Raw genomic sequence first — 7,371 nt, 5'->3', positions numbered from 1 at the left:
AAAACAGAGACATTACTTTGCCAACAAAGGTCCGTCCAGTCAAAGCTATGGTTTTTCCAGTGGTCATGTGTGGATGTGAGAGTTGGACCATAAAGAAAGCTGAGCACCAAAGAATTGATGCTCTTCAACTGTGATGTTGGAGAAGACTCTTGAGAGTCCCTTGGACTGTAAGGAGATCCAACTAGTCAATTCTAAAGGAAATCAGTCCTGAATATTCATTGGAAGGACTGATGCTAAAGGGGAAACTCCAGTACTTTGGCCACCTAATGAGAAGAACTGACTCATTGGAAAAGACCTTGATGCTGGGAAAGATTGAAGGCAAGAGGAGAAGGGGATGACAGAGGATGAAATGGTTGGATGGCATCACTGACTCAACGGACATGAGTTTGAGTAGGCTCCAGGAGTTGATGATGACAGGGAAGCCTGGTGTGCTGCAGTCCATGGGGTCGCAAAGAGTCAGACACGACTGAATGACTGAACTGAACTGAATAGATAGGTGGGGGAGGAATACTAACATACCACTTGTCTGGGACTATAGCTCTCAAACTGGAAGCTGGATCCCTGTGTTCTTGGGTATACCAGTCTGGAGTAAAATTTCCATCTTGCTGAGTTAGGTTGGAGGAAGAGGAAGCAGATCTCAGTTCAAATACTACAGGCTCTAAATATTCTTAACAAATTACAGAAACTTTTCTTAAGTGTGTGTTTCTGTAGTTACTGTATGTACTTGAACCATATCCAGAGAGTTTAACTGGTTGTTTTAAAGTAATTTTCACTAGTTTCTCTGGTAAGTGAATCTGATGAGTTCCTCATTAGAGCCACAACACCCACTCCCTTTATTTCCTCTTTCTGGAAAAAGCATTCTTTTAAATAAGATCTGTTAGAACTTCTGCTGCACTTTATGTTTCAAGCTCTCTATCTTACCTTCCATCTCTTTCTCTGTACATCTGTGTTTCTCCTTTAGTTCATAATCCAGTTTGCCAATGATGTCTCCAACTCTTATCTATATAACTTTCTTCTGAGTTTCTAATTTTGTTGACTGTATTTCAAATTACCTTTGGTACTATTTAGTTTTTTTTTTTTCTTTTAATCTGCCTAGTATGTCAAGGGAGAGTTTCATCCTCTTCTTTTGTCATCTTTTCCTGTGGCTTTGCTCCTAATTGTTTATGGGAACAAAAGTGCATCTTTATGGTATATATCTGACCCATTCTTAAATTCTAAGAAAATTTGATTTCTTGCTTACTAAGCTTGTTGTTTGTCATGAATGACTTAAATGCTATGAAATGCTCTTTCTGTGTAAATTAAGATGGTTTTGATCTTAATTAAAACAGGAGGGCTTCCATATGACTTTTCATGTATTTAAATGGAGGTGACATTGAATTCGAATATCACTTTTGGGGAAACTCATATTAAATTGACGGATAGAGGCATTAAAAGCTGATTGCTGTTAGATCCAAGACAGATGAGACATTATGTGCCCCTTGATGGAAGAACAGCCTACCTCCTCTGAAGTAGCTTTGGAAAAAAAGTCTGTCTAGATTTGGCTTAGCAATTTAGAGGAAGTACATAGGATAGAGGATTAAATGAAACTATGCTATGGGGATGCACTTACAGAAATCTGGATTATATAAAATTCTCAAGGACAAACAACTATGTTTCTTCAAATAAAATGTAAGGAGAAAGAGTGCATATGAAAGATGGAGAAGGGGAGAAAGAAAGAGCAGAAGAACCAGCAAGAGAGGGCAAGTGAGCACAGAGATTAAAAGAAAAAGAAAGTATCTATCAATTGATAGCAACATGTGGACTTCAACTGCCTCCTGATTCAAATAAACAATTTGTGCAAAAAAAAAAAAAAATTGGCATTTTTGGGTAGGTGGGAGGTAGGGAGGTTCAGGAGAGAGAGGACATATGTATACCTATGTCTGATTCATGTTGATGTATGGTTGAAACCAACACAATATTGTAAGATAATTATCCTTCAATTAAAAATAAATTTAAGTTTTAAACAGTGACATTTATGAAACATTTGAACTTTTGAATATTTGGGGCATATTTGACATTAAGGAACTTTTATTCATTTTTCTGTCTACTAATAGTGTTGTGGCTATCTTAAAAATACTTATTCTTTAGAAGTAACATTGAGATATGGGAATTTGAAATTCATCAGTAAAATTATATGATATATGTTGTTGTTGTTCAGTTGCTCAGTCATGTCCAACATTTTGTAACCCCATGGGCTGCAGCACACCAGGTTTCTCTGTCCTTCACCGTCTTCCAGAGCCTGCTCAAACTCACGTCCACTGAGTTGGTGATGCCATGTCCATTGAGCCGGTGATACCATCCAGCCATCTCGTCCTCTGTCATCCCCTTCTCCTTCTGCCTTCAATCTTTCCCAGCATCAGGGCCTTTTCCAATGAGTTGGCTCTTACATCAGGTGGCCAAAGTATTGGAGCTTCAGCTTTAGCATCAGTCCTTCCAGTGAATAGTTAGGGATGATTTCCTTTAGGATTAACTGGTTTGACTTCCTTGTTGTCCAAGGGACTCTCAAGAGTCTTCTCCAAGACTATAACATGATATATGTGAAATGCTTCAAAAGAGCATGGGAGGAGGGTAGTGGCGGGGAGAATAGAAGAAACAAAGTGGCGGAGGCTATGAGATGTTAATTCTTGAAGATGGGTGATGGATAAGATTCATTACTGGTTTTTAAATTTTTTTATTTTTGCATATATTTGGAATTGGCTTTCTTATTACTTGCCACTTAGGCCTGGTAATCTTGATTCTTATTGGGGAGTGGAATTTGCAAACTAAAGTGAGGTCAAAAAGAGTATTAATGAGTACACAGCTCATCCTGATGTGTAGACTTTGTAAGTTTGAATCATCTATGAAACTAAGGCCATGGTTTCCAAACACTGACAATTTCCCTAAATGAAATCATCAAATGCTTTTTTTTTTTTTTATGGTGAAGAAATGTGCTCTGCAATAAAATGTCTATGAAATCAAGCCCATATCCCTTTTTCAGTTATATGCTGAATTCTAAAATACTTTTATGTTTTACGGTTTGTTCTTTTTCAAAATTTTTTTTCAGTATCTTATTGATATGATTAGTTGTTCAGTTTAAACAACTGATTGAAGTAAAACCAATAACAATCTGTTGGTTGCTCATTAGGTATAAGCATGTGCCAGGCTTTTGAGAATGGCAACTAAATCACCCCACAATCTATAGAAGGCTACAGTGTGCAGATTTTATTTTCTTGAGCTTCAAAATCACTGTGAACAGTGACTGCAGCCAGGAAATTTAAAAATGCTTGCCCCTTAGAAGAAAAGCTATGACAAACCTAGATAGCATATTAAAAAGCAGAGACATTACTTTGCTGACAAAGGTCCATCTAGTCAAAGCTATGGTTTTTCCAGTAGTCATGTATGGATGTGAGAGTTGGACTATAAAGAAGGCTGTGTGCTGAAGAATTGATGCCTTCTAATTGTGGTGCTAGAAAAGACTCTTAAGAGTCCCTTGGACAGCAAGGAAATCAAACCAGTCAATCCTAAAGGAAATCAATCCTGAATATTCATTGGAACGACTGATGCTGAAGCTGAAGCTCTAATACTTTGACTACCTAATGCATAGAGCCAACTCATTGGAAAAGACCCTGATGCTGTGACAGATTGAGGGCAGGAGGAGAAGGGGGCAACAGATAATGAAATGGTTGGATGGCATCACTGACTCAACAGACATGAATTTGAGCAAACTCTTGGAGATGGTGAAGGACAGGAAAGCCTGACGTGCTGCAGTCCATGGGGTCACGAAGAGTCAGATATGACTGAGCGACTGAAAACAACAGTGTCCTGGGGAAGACATACTACATGACAAGATGAACAACCTCCAAAAGATACAAATAATCACCAAAGCAACAGAATAAATATTATATGAGTTTTTTTGCCAACTAAAAATTTGAAACCCAAAATTCCTAATTTCTGCCATCTGAGGTATTTTTCAGCTATAATATACCCTGATTATTCCCTACCTCCCTAAGATAACAAGGGGGCATTAGTTGGGAAAAATAGGAGAGAATGGGAAAAAGGACTCTGTTAACATTAATTTAGGCACCAACATAAGATCTCTACATTCATTCCTTCTCTTGGAATATGTGGACTTTTCCTTATCATGGATTGAACAGTTAACAGGTAGTGGGACTCCAGGCTCACAGCCACCCACAGGCAGATCCCACTTTCCCTTTGGGGTTATTTATTAGGGCTATGTTCATAAAGTGTGTGAGAGGCTGAGAAATTATGATTTATCTACAATAACTGTACACACTCATCTTTCTTCTTCAATCTGTTAGTTGTTGATGAGTCACTCAGTCGTGTCTGACTCTTTGTGACCCCATGGACTATAGCATGCCAGGCTTCCTTGTCCTTCACCATCTCTCGGAGTTTGCTCAAACTCATGTCCATTGAGTCGGTGATGCCATCCAACCATCTCGTCCTCAGTCTGGTAGAGAAACAGTCTTTTAACGCTTGTACTAAATCATATAGAACACATTTGGCAGCAGTTTTATAGTTTGGTTTGCTGTATTCCCCTTTAGTTTGTCTATTGAAGGGCATGTTTTTGTAAAAGGGAGAAATAAGCTTTGCTCTTAATTGAATATTTAGGATCTTGCTCATCAGTGATAAATGAAATGAACAAGGTTGGTATATAACCATGTTTTGATGAGTGATTGATTACTTATATTTTCCGAGAGATGGACAGATACCTGCAGTGGTAGAGTAGACAATGAATCAGATCTGACTAGTTCCTAGGAAGAAGGTTGTCAAAGGTAAATGGAGAAGTTGAGGAGATAAATGACATTTTGATGAATGATTGACTTCATGTACATGAAGACACATGGAGTCATTCAGAAAGTAAACTTTCTTTTTTTATGAAAACTGCTTTTAAAATCCAGTCAAAAGATTGAAAGAAAGTAGGTTTTAACATCATAGTTAAAACAGGGAAAAAAAGTGTCATAGGATTATCTAAGAAAATGCAGTTACCAGACCCAAGATTCAAACCAGGCAGTACATTTAATTATTGATTGAACACCTATTATGTAAGTAAGTTTCTTTTCCAGAGTTCCTGGTTTTCCAGTGTATCTAGTTTGGAGAGTAGAAATTGTACAAAAGTAAAATTACTCCAATAAATGGTCTGTGAGAAATATGGACCAGGTGGTTTGGGAGTACAAACAAGAAAATATTTACTGTGAGTTGGTCTGACCAGGTTCTTGGAAAGAAGTGATTTGAACTGGAAATGGATGGATGGCTGAAATTTCAATAGGCAGAAATAGCATAGGTTTATACATTTACTTGACAATTATACATGGTAACTTTTATGTGTCAGTTGTTATGCTAAATAGACAATGAATCAATTATAATAGTGTGACAAAGTACTGTAATAGAACAAGGTATTTGTGGAACACAGAGGAAAGACAAATAGCAAATGAGCCAAATTGGAGTAAAGAGGACTGTCTTCCAGGTGGAGGGACAGCGGTTACAAAGGGCCAGCGGCAAGAAGGGGCCTACCCAGGCTGCTTGGAGCTGCGAGCCCAAGAACTGCTCTGCTCACTATGGTGGCCCTTGGTCACATGCAGCTGCTGAACACTTGAAATGGAGCAAATACGACTAAGAAACCAGATTTTTATTTAATTTTAATTAACTTAAGCTTAAAAATTGATATGTTTCAATATATTTGGAACAAATAACAACTTGATTATGTGAATCTGCTTTTTCAAAGTAAACGTTATTACATTTAAATAAAGAGTAAATATGTCTTATGACAATTTAGCATCTGAATTGAGGTGGACTGTTGGTGTACAGTACAGGCCAGATTCCAAAGATTTTGTTTGGAAAAGAATGTATAAAATTTCATAACTTTTTAATATTAACTGTATGTTGACATAATATTTTGGATATTTTAGACTACTTAAATTAATTTTACCTGTTTCTTTTTACTTTAAAAAAAATTTTATTTTATATTGGGTATAGCTGATTAACAATGTTGTGTTAGTTCCAGGTATACAGCAAAGTGATTCAGTTATACATATACATGTATCTATTCTTTTTCAGAGTCTTTCCCCATTTAGGTTATTACAAAGTATTGAGCAGAGTTCTCTGCTATACAGAGGTACTTATTGGATATCTATTTTAAATACAACAGTGTGTACATGTCAATCTCAAACCCCCAGTGTATCCCTCCCTTCTACCTTTTCCCCTCTGGTAACCATAGTTTCTTTCTCTGAGTCTGTAAGTCTGTTTCTGTTTTATAAATAAGTTCGTTTGTGTCATTTTTTTTTTTTAGATTCCACATGTAAGCAATACCATAGGATACTTGTCTTTCCTTTGTCTGACTTACTTTAGTTAATATGATAATCTCCAGATCCATCCATGTTGCTGCAAGTAGCATTATTTCATTTTTTTAATGACTGAGTAATATTCTGTTGTACATACGTACCACATCATCTTTATCCATTCCTCTGTCAGTGGACATTTAGGTTTCTTCCATGTCTTGGCCATTGTAAACAGTGCTGCAGTAAGCACTGGGGTGCCTGTATCCTTTCACACAATGTTCTTCTCTAGATATATGCCTTGGAGTGGGATTGCTGGATCATATGGTAGGTTCCCTGGTGGCTCAGTGGTAAAGAGTCTGCCTGCAGTGCAGGAGTGGCAGGAGACTTAGGTTCGATGGCATGGCAACCTGCTCCAGTATTCTTGCCTGGAGAATCCCATGGACAGAGGATCCCAGTGGGCTATAGTCCATAGGGTTGCAAAGAGTCAGATATAACTGAAGCGACTTATAGCATAAAGCACACGTGGTAGCTCTATTTTTAGTTTCTTAAGAAACCTCCATACTGTTCTCCATGGTGACTGTACCAATTTACATCCCCACTAACAGTGTAGAAGGATTCTCTTTTCTTCACATCCTCTCCAGCATTGGTGACATCTGTTCTGACTGGTGTGAGGTGATGTCTCATTGTGGTTTTGCTTTGCATGTGATATCTCACTGTGGTTTTGATTTGCATCTCTCATGAAATTAAAAGGTGCTTACTCCTTGGAAGGAAAGTTATGACCAACCTAGATAGCATATTCAAAAGCAGAGACATTACTTTGCCAACAAAGGTCCATCTAGTCAAGGCTATGGTTTTTCCTGTGGTCATGTATGGATGTGAGAGTTGGACTGTGAAGAAGGCTGAGCACAGAAAAATTGATGCTTTTGAATTGTGGTGTTGGAGAAGACTCTTGAGAGTCCCTTGGACTGCAAGGAGCTCCAACCAGTCCATTCTGAAGGAGATCAGCCCTGGGATTTCTTTGGAGGGAATGATGCTGAAGCTGAAACTCCAGTACTTT

Source organism: Bison bison, unplaced genomic scaffold (assembly GCF_000754665.1).
Source record: "Bison bison bison isolate TAMUID 2011002044 unplaced genomic scaffold, Bison_UMD1.0 scf7180017864326, whole genome shotgun sequence".
NCBI lineage: Eukaryota > Metazoa > Chordata > Mammalia > Artiodactyla > Bovidae > Bison > Bison bison.
Note: the sequence above shows the minus strand (reverse complement) of the source record.